The 22,454-nt window shown below is 26.9% G+C and overlaps 1 long non-coding RNA gene across 1 annotated transcript in view; it reads left to right on the plus strand.

The window, feature by feature from the left end:
- The first annotated feature begins 7,621 nt into the window (after positions 1–7,621).
- LOC126550737 (uncharacterized) overlaps positions 7,622–22,454 on the plus strand; it is a 31,456-nt gene continuing 16,623 nt past the window's right edge. Inside the window, exon 1 of the long non-coding RNA XR_007604786.1 lies at positions 7,622–8,046. This is a non-coding gene — a long non-coding RNA (uncharacterized LOC126550737). The remainder of the gene's footprint in view (positions 8,047–22,454) is intronic.

Raw genomic sequence — 22,454 nt, forward strand, 5'->3', positions numbered from 1 at the left:
AAGAGGCGGCGGTGGCAGTGCGTATATTGCCGTTCGTCCGGCGGCAGTGGACGCCGTTTGTCCGTGTCCGTCCGTCCGTCTGCACGATAACGCGTATGACGTGGTTACGATGTTACGTCGTAGCGGCGGCACCTTCCCATCGTGCACAGGGTGATTCACCGGACACGCTCGCGACCCGTAGTCGTCGTTCTTCTTAGACGACGCTATATAGAGCACGACCAGACCCCCTTTACATTTCACTGTTTAGTCGGACAATTTTCTGAAGACATCATCAACACAGTCATAAATCTAACGAGTAAAGTTTAATTTTTGATTTATTCGAATCTCTGTATACATCACAACGATAGGACGATAGATAACGGGTTTGGAAGATGTGTTCGAGTGTATTAATAATAAGCGTAGATATCCGATATTACGTAGGTAGGTATTATTATATATTATAGTTTATATTTCTCTTAATCATTTTTTGAATGACTCTAAATTATATCCTTGATATAATTACTTTAATAACTGAAGAACTAGCAGCTGCCAGCTAGTTTGAATTTGTTAAACAGAAATATTTGTACCGATACATGACGTTCCTTAAATATTATGAAGAATCTCATGAATTTGAAAATGTAGTCTTAAAATATATATTTGAAAATTCTAAGTGTTAAAATTCGAATAAATAATAAAAAATGGTTGTGTAGTATGCTTGTTGAATCACCCTGTATAATATTTTATTATACACGGAACATGATTTACCATCTATATGGTTATATTATGTAGTATTGTAGTGGGCCCGCAGGCGAAAATTCGCTGACGTTTGCCAATAGGGACTGAAAATATATTTCGGTCAAGCACCTCGCACCATCAAAAATCTGAAAAAATTAACCACCGAGTTTCGAAACGCGTGACGAAGTTTTCGACCGTAATCGAGATGTCCACAGGGCACAGGCTGGCGCGGGGTGGGGTTGCCAACTGCTCGAGTAATGGCACGCGGACAAAATGTGCATGCCATGTAATAATATTATGTCGGGTATACGACCACTCCTCATTCACAGTCTTGTAAAGTACTTGAGTAAAAGTTTTCAAATGCTTTTTAAGTATACCCCGATACGTATTTTAAATACTTTATTAAAATATCTGAGTATTTAAATTCAAAAACTTTTTCTTTTTAGTATGTACCTATATATATTTTCTAATTTAAATTTAATCACGTAGAATAAAAAACAAATATCGAGAATATAATAATGTATTTTTATATGTGACTTATGACTAACCAAAAATTCAAATACCTTGATATAGAGAAAGCAGACGAGTAATTCATAGTTACACCAAATGATAATTATGTTGTTAAATTTTCTATAAAACTAATGTAAAACATTAAAATTCTAAAAAATCGTTACAGTTGATTTATAATTTTATAAGATAAACATTAGAAAGTATATCTATAGATATATTTTAACTAAGTAGGTATTTAAATACTTTTCAAAAATCACTATCTTTTTTTAAAATTGCCTATTTGTTCACCCGAACAGACGATCCTATGCATCTAAAATATCGTTTTGGTTTACTGAATTGAGCACGCGAGCCCGACTAAGCATGTTGTGTCATCAAACTCGCCAAATACGTGGGGGTAAGAATAGGTCTGGGGTGGACGACCGGACAAGAATAACTCATTAAGCGGTGCTGGTATTTGGTAATACATCGTTTATTATGTAATATACGCTATGTATTAATATCATTAGCCCTTACTATCCTTTTGAATAGAAATCTATTCTTTAACGTTTTGTTTTACCATAAAAAGGAACTTGATCCAAAAGTCCGTTCTTGTTTCTAAAATAAATTTGTTCTTACGTTTACACTCTCTTCGAAATTAAAAAAAAAAATCAAGTAAAACATCACACTATAGAATACTTTCATTGCAATAAATGCAAAATTTGAAAAATTTTGATTAATGTTGTGAAACGAATTCTTTGTTTTTAATATGTTAAAAATTGTAATTTTTCATGTTTGATATTATGTTTATATTTCATGTGGTATTAAAAGAATGATAACAAGCGTTCATTAATTTGCTATACACAAATTTACCATCTCCGGAATTTATTATTTTTCTTTGAAAACAAGTTTCATAATGTCACTGATTATATCTCTATAAGCCCACACATTAAAAAAAGTGATTTGACTACATCGTAAAAGTGCATCCCACTGCAGCATATCTTCGAATCCTCCGAATACGTAATATATTTTGGCATACTGGCATATATCACATAATATGTTAAACTGTGTCGCCATACTTATTTTTAAAATACTACATATAGATTCTATGTTAAATAAAATAGAAATAATCAAAGTAAAATATGACTTAGAAGAGTTAAACACTGTTGGCGAAAGTATATGGTATTAATTAATCATACCCATTAGTATCTATGCTGTGCGCCTCATAAAATTTAAGTAAAAGAAATAATAAAGAAAAATAAACAGAAACTTATTGATAATAAGTAATAACGTTACACGATAAATACAGCGGTGTAGACTGGTATATTTTCCAATTTATTGTTAACGTTATCTGTCCCACTCACAAGAAAATAAGTATCCGACTACTATATTTTTGTGTTGACAATTATTATTACACTCGGAGGGATCAATATCCAATTCGCAAGCCAAAAGATAATTCCATGTTATTATTTATTTACAATAATATTCTTTGAAAAAAAAAATTAAGTAAATAAATCATTTTTAAAATGATTAAATTATGTCATTAGATTATAATTTATAATAATATAATACATCAAGATTATGAAAATAAATGTTTATATTTAAGATACTCGATCATTATTTTTTTTTTTATACAAATACAGTAGAAACTGTTTATAATGACACCGGTTGTACATATTGGGTGTAATGACCTTAGATTGAAAGTCCCTGCAAAGCTCCTACATGGAGTTATATAGAGTCCTATTATTGGTTATAATGACAAACGGTTATTATGACCTATTTTTCTTGGTCTCTTGAATGTAATTATAAACAGTTTCTACTGTATTTGTATAATAGTATATCAATAATATTATTTGAAGTTTCCGTTTAAATTTCATTTTTCTTACGTCCTTTTTTTATAATAATTCAATTTTAAATATAAGTATTTTTAATTAGACTCTTTGAAGACTGGTGTATCGGTATACCATAAGAGTATACAAAAAGCTCCTTAAACAGTAGAAAAAAATCTCAAGAATTTGAAAATATGGTCTTTTTAAAACGATGCAAATAGAATTTAAAAATTCAAAAATCAAATTTTAAACAACTGAATTATTGAAGAAAAATGGGAGCGGGGGTGAGCATGCTTGGCGAATCGCTATGTACACATCATACGTTATTTATTATATAAATAAATGACCTATTGCAATAGGTTATACTACGTTTATTATTATTATTACATATTAGAAAAAAAACACGACTACGTGCCCGACAAATTATTATTATCGTAGTCGTTGTCGCGTTCTCGTCGATTGGAGAATACGCCGCTTGCATTTTAAATATGACGACAGCCGCCGAAGCCCGAAGGAGACAGTCGCGGTCCGATTTAGTATTCGACTCTGTAAACTCGCACGCGTTTCGTTATTACTTATTGTATTATCATTATTACAACGACCATTACAACTATTACTACTAACAACTGTTATTAATACACGGCCGGAGAACGTGTGCAGTGTTATAAACGTATTATATGCGAATACGAGTATATTATATAGGTACCTACACATATGACTTACTGGTTGACGTAGTCACTTATATCGACGTTTACGTAATGATACAATAACTAGGGGTGTGTATGTATAACTATAATAATATAATAGTGTCATTATTAAATTGTTGTAGCGGTGTGGATAGCGCGGACTTGCGTTTTGAGACGGATTATATTTTATTCTATTTCCTAATAGTGTAGTTATTATATACAATACATAGTTAGGCCGACCAGTAAACATGCAAACCGATAAACGACGATATAAGAACCATTATGAGGGTAACATTTACTCACTTCGGTAATCGCGCCTAACATTGGTAATGTTGGTTTCACATTTTCAGATTCAAATCGTTCTTTTACGAACTACGGATGTCTAATTTACGAATGACCATATAATTATATTCTATTGAACATTTATTTTTTTTACACAAAATGGTTTATCGTTTTCAACCACGCTCCATGCACTTCACGCATAATAATTTTGTACTTTACATATAAGTATATCGCCGGGTAATTTATGGCTGTAGTTTTCAAACACTGCATTCTTCACAAAAACTTTTAAAAAGTTCACATTACACCGACTATTTTTTATGACCTTTATTTTCGGTCATTATTTAATTTTTTAAACAAATCTCGCAGAATACTTAAAGAATGTTCACGCACTCAGTTTCAAATCACTGTTTTATGAAAAAAATGTTTTTTATTTTTGCAAGAAAGAGACTACCTACTTTTCATAAAATGGATAGATTTCCATCAACCCGATATTTATAATTTTTTTTTTCTTTAGTGAGGGTTGTATTTATTTTTACAATAAAGATAATGAATAATAATAGAAAAAAAATGTCGGTTAGGTGGAAGGGCACGTGCTCCTAGGCGCTCCCCCTGGCCTACACTACTAACAACATTATTATATTCGTTCGTCTTGTATTCTGTTACTTTCTGCGATTCTAGAAACAATGCTGAACACCCATTACGTCGGGAATCATATGACGTATTTTATACGTATACCAGCTACCCCTACTCCCCCGCCACCGGCTTACCGCAAGCCCGTTCTAGATAATATATTGCGATAAGACACCGACAAACGCCGACATCGAATCCTTGCACGCGTATTATAATAATACATGTAAGTATAGATATTTTATTCGCATGCAACAAGTTAAGTGTAATGTGTAACCTAAACGAGAGACAGTATCATCCACTATCTCAGGTTTAATGAAATCGAGCGAGTCGGATAATGGACGATTTACGATGAGTATAATGACTGCCGTTCAACCGTGGAGCTTGCGTGCGTACTTATCACGCAGATATAGAATTACTACGAGGATACGCGTACGTTGCATTTTAATCCGACAGACGAGTTTTGAAGTTTTGAACACAGTGGAAACGATACATTAATAATTGATTTATTATACTCTTGAAAATAATTTTGCGCCAACCGTCATACGCCAGCCACAATTTTACAAAAAAATATTACAACATACAATGTCAATCGCACAACATGATAATATTTAGGTACCTACAATAACGTCTATACGGACGGCCAAAATAATATTCAATGTGTAATCGTATAACGGACAACAACAAAATATGACAAATTATAACATAATCTCTGAAGCAAAGCTGTTCAATCGCCATTTTTCGGAATTCTACCAAAACAACGAACTGATCTATAATAAGCGCGCGCGTTCATGGTATTTTGAGGGAATCTGACTTTTGCCAGATTGCTACAAATAGTTCCTATATAAAACCATCATCTACTTAAAATACCATGTTCATCGCATTTTATGAGTATGCAAAAATTTATATTTTCTAATTTGTCCTAAGACTGTAAGAGTTAATTTTAATTATTATTGTATTATTTTATTTTATGGACATGCTGTTTTAGATAGTCAGTTAAAGTACCTGTATTATTTTTTAAACTACCTATTTTATTTAAAACAAGATGATAACAATTCGTAAGCCATACATTCAGCCTTTAACCTAATAAATATTTTCAAGTACCTATCAACCTAATACAAACTATATTATAAACTAATAATAACTATATAACTAATAATTAATAATCTAATTACATACCTATTTTCATTTGTTGATGAAGAAGAAAGTTTTATTTTTATATTCTTACAATTTGCTTTCTTGCAATTTAAAACACAACACCACATTATAAAAAGTTATATATTATATAAGTATGAAATAAGTTATGAAATCTTTTTTCACGATTTATAATAGAGCAATACAGATTTCTATACTAAGTACCTACTAACCACTATAAATATATGTAGGTAATAGGTATATTATCTTAGTCTGTGGACTGTGGTACTAACGTACTTCTCTACTCCAAAGTTTTAATATAGTGGTATAATATGGTAAAAAACAATATTACCATGACTCTTCGATCAATGTCAAGGAGCTTAGAAACAACTTATTATTTTACGAATTACGATTACAATGAACTTGTGTAAATAATTAAAAATGCAGATGGCTGCACTGCTGAGTCGTGTACATGCACTTTATGTTGAAATGAAACGAGACAAATTTATTAGTCAAATTTGTTGTGTGAAAGAGAGGTCCAAATGGTCCAATCATAGAAAACAATCATTAATATTTTGTGCAGCAGACTCATATAATATGGATAACTTTTAAAGATACTTTATTTGTCCATAGCTATGTAAAAATTTAAAACATATTACTCATACTTAAGATTTCTTAATATAGTTAACGTAACATAGGTACAATTTTATAATACCTATCACATAAATCGACTACGATTTTATGTGTGCGCAATTCGTATGACTAGGTATTCAGATAACATTGTTCTATAATAATTTCATCGTATTGTACCAATCTGATATAACTACTACCTATGGTTTTTATAGTTTTATTTTTTTAAATGTCAAATATGATAGATATGATTGATTTATTGCTTATAATAAAAAAATATGCCATTATATTTTATTGGAAAAATTATTTATTTATATGCACTTTTCTCTGAGTATAAGATCGTTTGAACTATTACAAAAATTCATTTCTTTTTAATAAAGAAGCACATTTATCGATTTACTTTATAATATGATTTTTATTATAACTTATAATAATAATGTATGTACTTAGATTTGTTTCTAATGATGTAGACAATAAAATCTAATAGACTATAATTATGTGATTTGATAAAAAAAAAAAATAAATAAATAACAGGTTTATTTTTTATGTGATTACATAAATTTATTGTTTGAACATTATAAAAAGTATACAATTTCTGATGAGAAGAGGCGTACTGGTTCTATGTATTTAATATTTATCACAAATAAGTAATAACCTTTGGTAGATCGGAATATAAATATATTATTTTTTGTTTTGGTAGTAATTTGACAAAATCTTAGCAGACAAATAAAGTAGGTACTCGTGTTTAGTAGTCATGTATTTGTTTAATATATTATGTATTACCTATTTTTTTAGCTACATAAGATAATTTCATTTATGTGAGATAATTATTATTTAAAAAATTAGCATTCAAATTTGTGATTTTTTTTTTTTTTATAGAGTTTGAAGTCAATAAAAAATATTTTTGAAATAATTGTTTTCGTGTTTTATAAAAAAAAACGTGGCGCAACCCGGGGTAGCTCCTCCCAAATTTTTTTTTATATTAAATTATAAATTATTATAACATATTCTCATAATATTAATAATATAGCATTACAATGATGAATGTTTTTTTCATATAGATATATATTATCATACAGATATAAATTAATAGTTCAATTTATTAATAATACGTGATAAAATTCGTGGAAATCATCGGGACACCGATCGCTTATTTCATTGAAAACTATTTTTAGATTATAGGTACTAGCGATTACGTCTGATCGACTTTGATTGGTTACTGCGATAACAATATTAATTACGACTGTTTGTGCCATGAATTATGAAAATCTCGTTTGGACAATATTCAGTTCGTTTGATTTTGCCGTTATGACAGTGTTGTGTAAAATACGTATGGTCATGGTGTAATAAATAATAAATTGAGTCAAAACCGAAACACAAACCAGCTGATATTAGTAGTATTCTACTTTACTCTATGTCAGTATTAAACCGAAAATTCTAATAATTATTTATCTGTGTGACTGTGTGTAAGGAAAGTAAGAAAATGTTAAAGTTCCTCCCCCAGACAAAAATCTATTCTGTTTTTTTTTTTTTTAATGGTGTGTTAAATTGAAGTGATTTTAGACTAGTTATTTGTTCATAATGGTTGAAAATAGATAAAAAGTGTCATTACTGGTTACTATTTCAATATTTACTGTGAAAAAAGGAGTCATAAAAGTGTAAGTATTTTGTAATAATGAAGGATATACTTAACATAGGTATTAACAAAACTTGACGAAATAGGTCATCACGCGTGGTTGGGATCTGTGATACAAATGATACAAAATCAGAAAAAAATATTACTATAAATCATCTTCATAAAATAAAGATAATTAAGTTGTTCAATGAACATTAAACATTCAATTTAATGAATTCTAGTTAGAAATAACGTTTATTTTAATAAATGTAAATTATACCAATTAATAATTTCCGATTCAATATAGGTACCTATATATAAAAAAAAAGATTGTTGATTGTTTACATAGGTAATAGTTGATATAAGTACCTTTAACTAAAACTATGTCTTCTCAAACCCTGAGTGCCTATTATATTAAACAAAATAAAAATAAAAAATACACTTAATTGATCAATATTTAATAAAAGTAATTTAGTACCATGTTTTAAAAGTTTATAAGTTACAACTAATAAAGTAATAACTATAAGGAAGTGTTTATAACTATTTTAATTTATTTTAAGAGTATAATTTTAATAATTAAGATGTATTTTGATAGAACCAAAACAAGTTTTTATGATAAAATTTAAGCCATTCTGAGAAACTAAAAAGTTGTACAATATAATTTTATAATATGGTAAAACTACATTATGTATACATTGTATAATATCAGTATAACTAAGATAATTTTAGAAACAGTTTTTAATAAGTTAAGTTTAAAATTAAAAAATAACATAAATAACCAAGCATTTTGAAATATTTAACTCAATTAATTTCTCAACCATGGCATGGAGTTCAATTATAATATATATATATATAAAAATCATAATATTTAATTTATTTTTGAGAGTTGACATTCTCTCCATAAAAATGATATTGCTCAATAATACTTTGCAAATAATTTTGGTCAAATCATGCTTAGTAATTTGATTTTACTAATTAACTCAACGTGTTTTAATTAGATAACAGACATTGACCTTTAAATACGATACAGGCATCCTATGCTTCACCTATGTTTCACAAATTGCAATCAGCTTATATTACGATATATAATTATTTATTCAAGTGGTGGCTTGTGCTTGCCGCTTGGTTGTGTATATTGTCGTTCTTACTATACATTATATTATTAATTATTGTTAAGTATAATTTTTATTTTATTCTTTTCTGTAGGTAATAGTTAACATTAATATTTTTCATTTTATTGTATAATATGATTTTGTACACCTCCCTAATTCTCAATACAGAACTAATCGTTACCGATATGTTCAGAAAAATCTTATCACATAATGTTCAACTATTGTGAAACTAGGTTTTAGCTGATTAAGAAGATTCTCATTCTCTATGAATACAATAGTTACAATAATTATAGTGGTTAACTATTTTTGTAATATATTATTATATGAAAGCTTTTATAGGTAAAATTCTATATTATGCATGTGTTTAATACATATTTTTCAGTTAATTAGGTAGGTAGGTATATGAGAATTAATTTAAGTTGCCGACAGAAGTGGATTTACTCGATATAATATAATATGATTAAAATAATAACCTAGGTATTAAAAACCCTGTTACGATAAATCAATAAATAATCCAATAATTATTTATACTATTAAAGATTAAAACAAACATATTTTGTCATAATGTTGCCATATTTTATAAACAAATTAATAAAATATTTAGTACCAGACAAAAATATATACGCATGTGCTTTTTAAGAATTATGCGACGAACAAAAACAGCTATATAACTAGAAATTTGATTTAACAAGCATTTAAGAACCCTAGGGAAAAATAGGTTTACATCATGATAGATGCTTATATTGCATAATAATTTTAGTTTTTTTATCCTGATAAATATTATAATTTTATTGACTTCATAATTTTATTATATTAAAAATATTATTAAAACGTCCACTGGGTACAATTAAAAAGTAGAAAAATCGAAAGTCATGCGATTGAATATTATTACGTAACAATGTAAATTTAATGGCAGTGCCTTACGTTTTTTGTATTGCCTGTATTAATTTTTAATATAATTTTTAAGTAATGGAAATAAAATAGAAAAAGTAAAAAAAAATATTGACTTAAAAATTGTGATCATTAAAAATAACAATTTTATATCTGCACAAACACTCTTTAAGTAGTACAAAAATATCAAACATTTGAAGTAGGATTCTAAAAAATCTTAAAATTCAAAATTTGAATTAATTTAGTACATATAATATGTAAAAATGAATATGAGCATTCTTGGTGAATCGCCCTATTTATTAACGCTTTCTATTGTATATATTCTTATACTATACAAGCAGATGTTACGGTTAAATTATTATTTATATTTGTAAAATGTATGTGCTATTAATATGTATTTGTACTTTTACTATAGAAAATATATTATAATGCATAAATAATATGTAGATATAATTTAAAATAATTCAACATTTGAATATTTGATTCCATTTTGTGGTTAAATATTTGCTTTTGCTATACTTAATAAATATTTGTTCAAGACTTAATAAGATGTTTATTATAAGTTCGGTTATACGTATAATCCTTCAATGTTGTTATTAAAATATTAATGATATTCATCATAATTGTTTCAGATTTAGTATTAATATTATTATCCTCAAATCGTTTAACTATTTTGAAATCAATATAATGTTCATTATATGAGTAATAGTGATGGTTTTCGATTGAATAAATAGTATTATAATTTATTGTGTTAATAGGATGCCACATCCGCACGTGTTGTCTCCGTTCTTACAATCGTACAACATAGGTATCTAGTAAATTTTTGTTCAGTAAAAACCAATTTTGTGTATTTAGCTTAATTGCTTAAATATTAGATTGAAATTACCTATTATCAAACATAAATTAAGAACACATGATTATTTCTCGCTAAAAAATAAAAATATTGATATGCTTAATCATTGTTCTTATGTATATAACTTTTATAATATGTATTTCAATATAATATTTAAGAAACTCAAAATTGGTTCTATTGAAAGAAAATTTGCCATAACGTGATTTTTATACTTGAAATTAAAATGAAAAATATTGATGTATATGATATGGTATACATTTAAAAATAACGGTATTGATGGAAATAATATTATTTAATATTTGCCGAATAACTTCTAAAAAACATTAATATTTATCGATGTCGAAATGTATCCTTCTAAGAATCCATTTACTTTCGATCATAATCCGATCCGATGGGACCACTGGGCTCCTGTATTTGCAGTTACAACGGATTTACTATTCCCATCGATCATATTATTTTCGACAAAATTTAAACTACAACTAGAACAGAATCATTGGTATGTATCAGGTTGATTGTTTTCTTCGTTGATCCATAAATTCATCGGAACGTGATGTCGTTCATTGAATGAGAGACGCAAGGACGTCAGAAAGACTTTGACGTGTCAAGTTTATGGACTGTTATCCTTTCAATATTATCATTAACATCTTCTATGGAATCGATTTGTTATAATGGCATCCATTCCGTTTGTTTTTGTGGTATATTCAATATTTTGAGATTATTTATCTGTTATTATAATGTATTTGGTTCGAGTGAAAACTTGGAAATCAAAAGTTGTATAGTTTATTTTTATCAACATTGAAAAAACTGATTTTGAACCAATAAAGTCAGATAAATTCATTTCATTTCTTAAATTTAAAATTATTAAGGTTGAGCTTATTATTTTTTGACCTCTGTCAATATTTACTAGCCACTTCCCTCAATTTAAAATTAATAAATTTCTTTGTTACATATTTTTAGCTATTGATGGGAAATCATATCTAATAAGTTGCTGGTATGAATAACAAAAATAAATTCTTTTGTACTTTTTACCTGAAAAATACAAGTATACTTATATAAACCACTGATGACTGACAATTAACATACATTCGTATACATCAGTAGTATTTTGCATATATTTTGAAGTATTCATTTATTTATTTTAGATTGATCATTAATATACTTTTACATCCAATTGGATAAAAAAAATTTTATACGTTTTGAATCTATAGGTGTTTAAAATGTTTTTGCTATAATTGAAAATAAATTAACATTATACTTAAACTATAGAATATATTATGGCTGTTCTAGAAACACAGGTGCACAATTGTTTACAACAATAAGACATATTGTTTATTAAGAAGTACAAGTCAGTGACCATTTGTGGCTGCGCGATGTCATATTATTATATTCTTGTTCTATTATTTGGCTTATGGATAAACAAGTTTTATTATTTTTATTTTTGTGTACGTACTTGCACTAGCCTTTGGCGTTTTGACACCATATTATACCATGTCTGTATATAACGTTTTACATAACCCGTTTTAAATCAATGAACAAAATGGGCTTTTTCTATAATATAGAAAATATAGGGAATAATTATTATATTAGAGTATTAATAATTGTGTAATATTAAAAAATAGACAAGTTTGAAAATCAAACCATTGATAAAAATATAATGATTTAAAACATCTACAAATTGTAGGAGGTTCATTTTTTTATCCGTGATCGAAAAATCAATTACTGTACCTATTTTTATTTTTATTTATTTCATATATAATTATTTTTATAAACGATATAAAGTTACAAAGTTCCATATTTTACAATAGAAAGTTAAGAACCGTAAAGTAATTGTCTATATTGTAATTTCTATTTAAAAAATAAAACAATAAAAATGTAATGTTATTATTGCGCATATCATCACCCATTGTCTGTGATGAAAGTTGTATAATGTACGATCAAATTACGCGGTGTATTAAGAATTGTTCTTTACATATGATATATCTACCTATCTTAATGTCGGAAAGTGTTATATTTTCGGTACCTATCATGACTTGTAAACCTCACAGAAGACAAGATATTAATAATATTACATTAAAATAGATCAAAACGCGGTTTAATGGACTTTTTGTAAGTCGTTGGTTAATACATAATATGATTGCATGGCTAATAATTTTATTGAACAAAACCTCCGTATTTTTGAACGTGTGAAACAACACATTTATACCGCATTTTTAACATCCCGAAGCTAATTCACGACTTACTTCTTTTTTCTTCAAATTATGGCCACTTTATAATAATTATTATTAATAAAAACAGCATTAACCGTCAGAAAATAATAACATAATCACGAACTAGTTGCTGAAATTAAAATCTATAATGTAACGCACTACTATCGATTAACAATAGTTTCAGAAACTTATATTAGCCAATATATGCTGTAATCATTGAACCAGTAATATTAATATTAATAGTAAAATAAGTTAATTTTAAGTCCAAATGCTTTCCTGTGTTGACTGTTATTGATTTATTGGGTTAACTGGATTACAATAAGTGGGTTTGCCTTGTTTATCAATATAATATCTAGATGTAATACATTTACTGTTGTCGCATATAAAACATTAAATCATTATCACTCCGGTTGTGATAATAATTTTATTATCATAGATACTTAAAGTTCATATTTAATAAATTAGTCCAAATTCCTTATATTTTATAAACGAATTAAGTGTTCGTTGGAGATACAAACTTCTGTTTTTCAAATGCATTTTTCTTCTTTGAAGTATCTAGTGAACTAATGTTATATTACTATATGATTTTATCAACTAATTTACATATAGACTTATAATTTTTATCGTAGACATGGCTGGATAGTGATCTATATCGGATGTCCAAAACTGGTTTTCAAATATTGATAAAGTCGTAAATTATTTATACTTTTTAAAATATGATTTGATTACAAATTAAAATAATGAATTTTGTTTAGTTTTACTACAAAATTCACAAACATTTTTAAAATAGATTTAATTTATACAAGCAAATCTCAAAAACAACAACAAAGTACACTAAATATATATGTATATATAATATGTAAAATACAATTTTGTATTTAGTTGTGTTCTACATTCAATAACCCATTTAACAAATATGTAGTTCAGTAAAAATGCTAATATGATGATTTACTTATAAATTATTTACCATACATATAATATGTAAAATCAAGAATTTCCTCGAGCTCAAATCATTATTATTAGACTTTCACACGCAATACTATGAAAATAATTTCCATTTTTATTTTTTTACATTCTAGAAAAAATCAAATAAACATAAAGGCGATATATATAACTGATCATATATATGGTTATGAAATTATTTAATTTATCACTTACCTAACTTAATACGCGGCTATTACGAGCCTTAAACTCATAAATTAACATAACACGACGTTTTTCATTCCAAACAAATTATTATACATTTTGACTTTTGTTCATATAAACAACCAAATTTTAAACCTTTATAAATTATAAGTTACAAGTTTCTATCTGTTATTTAACTGAATAAATAGCCTACGTATATATCAGGAGTGGCCAGCGAGAAAAGACTCGCGAGCCACCAAATGTAGTAATAAATATGGAAGAGCCAAAATGTAAAAAAAAAAAAAAGTCATAATACAATATAATATAATGCATAAATTCATATAAAATTTTTTTTTAGTAAAAATGAAATAAGATGCTAGCCGTGGCTTGGCCACCCCTGGTATATACTCTCGAACGGTTCATCAATTGTAACTAGTACTCATAACATCCATTGAGTACATTAAAAAATATGAAAATCGTTTCGCGAATTATATAAAATAAAATTCAATTACATTTACTATGTTAAACAAGTTTTCGTTGTTATGTAATGACAACGAACTAATTTCAGAGTTCACTTGTGAGTTGAACATTATTAACGGTAGCGCACTATGATATAGTACGCCTCGAGGGCCGCACGAAATTGTAATTTATTATTATTATTATATTAAATAGGTATTCCTATCCCATCATTTTAATTTTAAGCACTTAATCAATGTTTATAATAATCACGAATTGAATTCATCACAATTATCATGTTTGCTCTATTAAAAATTTAATAGGGTATTTAGTGTAAAAGAAACCATAATGTTTTAAAATGAATTAAGATTACAGTCTATGTTTCGTAAACGAACACTTCAAATAATATTATGACATTTATTTTCTCTAATACAAGTGACGGGATTAAAATTTTCTGATGTTGAATAATCCTGTCACCAGTGACCTCCCTCGCGTTACACATTTACACAAATTTAACAATTTATCGTGTACTGCTGGAATACAAGATGAAAATGAAAAATCACACATTAATAAATACTGACAGGCAAATTACGACCCGGCGGACTTATAATAATTATTAAAAGTACATAAATATTCGAATAAATTTAAAATTTGCAATTATGTTATAAGAGTGAACGTATGAGTTTCACTTGAATCCGTAACTAAACGTTATACAGATTTATTAACTGCTTTTAGTTATATACATAGAAATTATAACAAGAATAAGGTTGTTATAATAGATGCTATAGAAATTGTATCAGTAATTACTAATTAAACATTGTTAAAAATTGATCGATGTAAGCTATGTTTTATTAAAATTAAATTTTTAACTTCTTGAATTTCATAATATGGTGCGTTAAATTTCTTTAATTGTTATTAATATTTAGAATTTTTATTTTAAGCAGGCTTATGATAGTTGTGTTGTTTTAAATTGTATTGTTTTTTAATCAATTTAATAAAAACATAAAATCAATATTAAAGGGAAAGACTGTACTTACTACGACCGTTTGCTTTTTGAATTCGACTTTATTGGATTATTATTCGTTATTATAGTACGTACCTACTTTTAAGAATATTGTTCTGTTATACGTAATTTGTCAAATTGTTAGTTTTGATATTATTTAAAGTTTTAAATAAATTGGAGAGACATCAGGATGTATCACAAAATTATTTCTTCTCATTTCACCTAAATATGATTAATAAGTTTAATTTTTTATCCAATAATTTGGGATTGTATAGTATTATCTGATGAATTTAAGTGCATATAACTGGGCAGCAAAAGAGAATCACAATAACACATTATTTTGTTTTTGTTAATTAAATATTAATAATAATATTCTACATTAATATTTATTTCCACCTACTCATAGATATAAGTACCTGTCGATAGTTTTGTTATATAGTTAAATGTCATAAATTTAATAAATTCATATTGAATTAACTTTCGTTTATTAAATTGTTGGATTATATCTTAGTTTTTCAATTTACGTTCTTTTAACTTTACTATATTTATAGGAATGAGTTGTAAATGGAAACTATTTAATTTAATATAAACATCAGTTTGGACTTCTTGTATTACAGCGTATCACGTACCTATTAGTGTAGAATTACAATAAAAACTTTTATCATTCATCGAGTGAAATGACGCAAACGTATTTGTTGTTACAACTTCCATAAGTCCATAAACATTGTTACATAAGTTATAATATGTTTTATTTTTTATTTATTCAACATATAATTACTGTAGTTCTTAAAAGATTCGAAAATAATTTGCATAAAAAAAAAAAAAATAATAATACCAAATATAAGTTAGGTATGAGATCCCAAAATATTGAACATAAAACTATACGGGCTAAGATAATACAATTATTATTATGCTAAAAGACAAGAAATTAATGAAAAGTAAATTTCAATTTTATCATTGCTCTAATTCTAGTGTAGCTTTGAGATCATAATATATATTAAAGTTATATCTTGTATTGCCATATTGGTTATATTTTTGGTTTGTCTATGTTTGAAGAAACAATTTGAGTTTTTTTTTTTAAAAAGTTCAAGATAATCAATTAACATGGCTAATTAAGAAAATATTTTAAAAACCACACTATGAATATCCAAATAGTTACGGAAGTTATGGTAGGAGTTGGATGGAGGAGTTAATCGGCATTTGAGTCATAACATATTTTTCAATCTGTCTTCTGAAATATGAATAAGTTATTAAAAATTTAGCTAGAATGAATCGAGTTGCATTAACTTAATATATGAAAGCTGTATTATATGCATCCTAACATGAGTTACAATTATACCGCGTAACGTGACTCCTGCAAGTATGAATATAATTGCATTTCGTGAAAAATTAAAATTCGTTGTCTTTATAAATATTAGGGATATTGTATAGTTATATTTTTATTTTTCGAAGTATGAATGTTACTATTTAATCAGTTAAATTAACAGTATATGAAATATGAATAATACTGCATGATGTAATGATGGGTGATATTTTGGGGATAAACTCACGAGCAAACGACTACATTGCATACATTGTCGCAATACGTAGATAAAATTGATTTTAAAATTTGTTACTATAATTAAATTATATTTTACATATTGTATGTTGTAATTTCAAAAAAAAAAAATTGTGGTTATTATAAGAATAACCTAACCGGCATATTTTGCCACGAGCCCTAGTTACGCCACTGTAAATAAATTATGATGTAGTTTTTCTTACATTCAACTTATACATTATTATAGTTACGCTTTGAGTTCAATAAGTAATATCGTACACAATATAACCAAACAAATAATATTATCTTTGATATTAGTTCACTTTTTTTTTTACCTTGATGTAAGTACGGGTATGGTTGTGTACTTGCTACAATAGATGTGAAATAGAGGTCTGTAGTACGGTATCTATATAAAAAAAAATTGTCTACTTCTTGAAAAGACAGTGTTTGTTTGAAAAAAATTAAGTATATCTAATATCTATATATACCTATTCATTATAGGTACATCCATTATAATGGATTTTGTATGCCAAGTTTGTGTGAGATTCTGAGCTTTACATTGGTTTAATTTCATTTATTGAAAAGAAAATAATTTTTAGTAAAATCTGTATAGCTTTTGATCTATTTTAAATGTATTCATTAAATGTGGAAAATAGTTTTGAAAGCTGCCATACCAAACTAGATGAATATTAATTTATTGTTTCATGAAGGTCTCAAGTTTTTTTTATAACAAAAATTATCTACTCATAAAATTACTAATAAAAATATTGTATATTCTTATAAATTATTCTATTTTATATTATAACTAGCTATAAAAGTTATTATTTAAACAAAAATATTTTATAAAGTATGAAAAATAATTTAGTTTAACGTAATAGTATATACTCAGTTTATGTGTTTAACCTTCGGGTACCAATTTATTTTCATTTATTTATTTTGTTTTTAAAATAATATAATTTATTATTTACCAAATGCATGTATTACTAGAAGCATGTTATGCATTTTTATAATGAAGAAAAAAAATGTAATTTTTAGTTCATTTAGTTAAAATAATATTTTTGAATTGTTTATAGCTTACAAAAATCTGAGAATTTTTCTTTGCATATACTGTTTAATTTAAATCTAATTTTATATCCTCGCAGACTGAGGCGTCCTCTGGTAGCGGATAGAGGAAAGGTTAGTTTTCGTAGTGTAGCTCGTCGCACGTCTCCGGGACCTACCGATGAGTGCGTAGACCACGTTACTAGTAACCGTAAAACCTTTATTATTGGTAGTTGAGAATTGGTGAGGGAGCTATATGTTCTACCGACAACGGTTACGAACGGTAGACCAGAAGTTAATCCCTGTTGAGGCCGTGTCACGCCAAGACATTAGATTTCCGCCTAACTGGGTCGACTTCGAGCGGGCTTGTGGTTTTTCATTTAGAGAGCCGGCGATACCGTGACCGACAGGTCCCGTGACTTGTTGCTCGGTACGTGGGAAACGGCTATTGCGGTGTCTGTCGATTGTGTGTCTTGGTGCAGCCGTTAGTCGGACGTGTTGAATCATGCGGCCGGCAGAGACCCTGTCCTCCGCAAACCATGACTTATATAGCACACATCGCTAACAGACAGTCTGTGTTGAGTTAGGCGCCGTAAGTCATAGACCCGATATCCCCGCGTTTGATTTGATGTCGATTTTACGGTAGAATAGGAGATTATAAAAAGATGGACACAACTAGGTACTATAATGCTGTACAGTAGGTGTCGAGTGGGTCACTATAACGGATGTGTTAAATTTCAGATAGCTGAGTTTGGTAAACCTATATTACCGTCGTCTAGGACGTTGTCAGGAGTACACTACTGGAGAAGCGACTTTATATTGTACTCCAAAGGTACACGAAAAGCCAACTGCTGTATACATCGCTGATGAATGTAATGTCCAATGAATATAAAAGGAGGAATGAAATGCTCTTATTTATTATGAAAATAGTTATAAGTGAACGTGGTAGAGAATAAATTATTTTCAAAATTATTCATTTTCATGTAAAGAACCCACCAATCTATATAGGTATTTTGAATTTGTAAAAAATATAAACTAACTCTACAAAAAAGTTTAATAAGGTAATGAAATTAAAACGGGTAGCTATGTATTTTTTTTATTTGCATTTTATTTTTTTCTAAAAGTAAAAATTGACATTACAATACTAGTTGCAACGGTCGTAAAACTCTTAAATTAAAATTAAATTAAATAAGACAGTTTTTGTACTTTTACTAAAAAAAATAATTTTTGGTGCAATTGATATATACTTTTTTTGTATCAGAGCAATAGATTTATATTATATAAGTAGGGTTTCAAAATCGACACAATTGACGAACAATAAAAAGAATTGAACTGGGCCACACCAGACGCAATCTATTTATTTTACCTACTCATTTACTTTTTTTTTTTTGTTTTTAATTTTATATTGAGTTATTTTGTTTAACTGTGAATGTTATATCTAAGTCATACGAAGTAATAACAATTATATTTATCCTTTTTAATTATTATCATTAAAAATTGAATTAGGAAATAGTCATTTTTATATTAGATGAAAAAAATGCATTCAACTAAAACCCTATTTTTAGAGTCAATAATACACAAATTCAAATTGATAAAATGCATGTGACCCATGTAAAATTTTTTTTGAAACCTTATATTTTAGGCTGTTTTCAAAATCCTAGCTATTCAAGATTAAATATTTATAATTTTTGCATTGAATAATGAAGGTCGGGTACTCGTATTTTAGTATTTGTATGAAAATAATTATTTTAAAATAAAATTAATACCTACCTATTTAATATTTTAAAATTGTAAATGAACAAAATATATAGATAGGTAATCAATAGAAAAGTTTGAAGGAGTATTATGTGAATCACCTAAAGGCTATAAATTTAAAACTTACGTCTTTCTTATAATTTAAAAATAAAAAACTATTTAAATTATCAAAACTTTTAATCTAAAATTGAATATAGTGAATTATAATAAAATTAACATTTTATTTGAAGGGTTAAAACAAAAAATACAAATTAGATAATTATTATTTTAAATATATATTTTAATCATATTAATGACATTTTATGTAAGATAGACCTATTGAAACATACAATTTTAAGAGGTATTATTAATAGGTAATAATTAGTTTGGATTTTGTAGGAATCGCTTTTATTGTATTCATATAATATGTTGTATTATTTGTATGAATATTTTATAAGAGATGTTAGTACGTAAGAAATAAGTTAAGAAAAACTATAGATAATAAGTAAAACAGTAAAATTCAATAAGTTAAGCAATACTTAATTATTCACACAAATAGGTTAAAATAACAATTGTGCAATTCAATATCCGTAAACTTTATATTACAGTTAGCATAGTAAGCAAGATATAATAATAAGAAATGTAAATAAATTTGTTTAATAATTTACTAATCGGGTTAAAATAACAATTACATAATAATCATAGTGTCATAGTGTCTATAAACTGTAAATTTAACGTAGTAATAGACAAATGTAGAACAATCGATAGTAATTCTATTGTAAGTGTAATATATAAGTGAGATGGCTAAGACAGCAAAGGGAGTCAGTGGTGGTGATCGTGTGACTCGAGCACCATCGGACGTCGTGTTCAAACTTCAAATAAAGTACTTTGCGTTATTTTGTGTTTAACTTTATTTTGGTATACGTCCGAGTAATCGGCGTATACGACAAATACAAAATGTCAAAGGGGTAATTAACTTGATTCAATCGATGTAATATGTAAAATAAAAATACATGGAATTTTATTTTGATTGCTTGCTTTAATATGCTTTTGACTATTAACTTTATAACTTTTATTTGTTATCAAAATATTATTTTTTTACAAAATATGTCCTAAATTATTGCGTGTTTGAAATATTTATTCTTATATCATATTATAGTGCTATTATCTAAAAATTTTTTAAATTATAGAACACCTAACTGGTTTTATAATTTAAAAATTTAATTAACTGTAATGTGTAACTTACTATCGTTATTGACAATCATCGACAATACGTATATAATTATTATCAAATTAAGATTCAGTTACTATTATATAAAAAAAACTAATTAAATATTAAGAATCAGAATAAAATAATAATAAATTGCATATATTCGAATTGAAATATTTTAACTTTTAAATAATAAAAATATTGTATTTAATTGATCTATAAAATATAAAATACACATTTTTTCATTTAAGTAGTTTTTATTACCTTTATTTTTAAAAGTTATAAAAACGATTATAATATTTATTTGTCCATGATAAAACTTTTTATGAATTTAAGTATTTTTTCGCACTCGTAGCAAATTTAATAAAAATATAATATTTATATGGTGTTAATAACTCTATTGACGACAGCTTACATTTCCAAAAAAACATTTCACTAATAGACAAGTAAGTACCTCCTATTTATTTGTAGAAATAATTTATGATATTAATCTAGATAAATAACTCAATTATATAATATTATTATTGATTATTATATTTTTTTTTCATACTTGTTATATTATGTTTATTGTTTATATGATGAAGTTTTGAATGTAGTAAAACATTTAAATTAATGACACGTTTATTATAATATTCAAAATAGGCAATGATCCAAATCAGATGTGTATTTCATAAAATAGACTTGCATATCTATTGTTCTGTATTTGACGGATGTCATTATATAATTTATAACAACCGGTATCACCGATTTATGATTATTAATCGAATAGAATACGATTGAACCGTGATTGTCAAACACACTGATGTTTAAACGTTAATTATGTATACCTAAACGTTTCGTTTAATAGCCAAAATGCTGTATTAAAGGTGTTGAGTTGCCTTGACGCGTAGTATAAATACCTATATTAACAATTCACATCAACAGCTGTTTTAATATGTTATAATTATATTATACGATTTAATTCTTATGACGTATTAATGTGGTGAATTTACAACACGGAAGCGTTGTAATGTACTATTCTTGACAAATGCGTTACTCTTTTTATACTGCCAACGTCTATGTCAAAAGACAGAATACGTTGAAATTTGAAAACAGAATAATATGTATAATGAGTTAAAGGGAATAGCACTCGACAATACCTAATTATTCACACTAGAATACTCTAACCTATAATGTCGCATAACTTATATTACACACATACTATAGGTAATAGACTATACATTGGTATTATGATTATTAGTATTTTAAATGGACAAATTCAAGTGAATCACAAATGACGATA

Source organism: Aphis gossypii, chromosome 3, assembly GCF_020184175.1.
Source record: "Aphis gossypii isolate Hap1 chromosome 3, ASM2018417v2, whole genome shotgun sequence".
In the NCBI taxonomy this organism is placed as follows: Eukaryota; Metazoa; Arthropoda; class Insecta; order Hemiptera; family Aphididae; genus Aphis; species Aphis gossypii.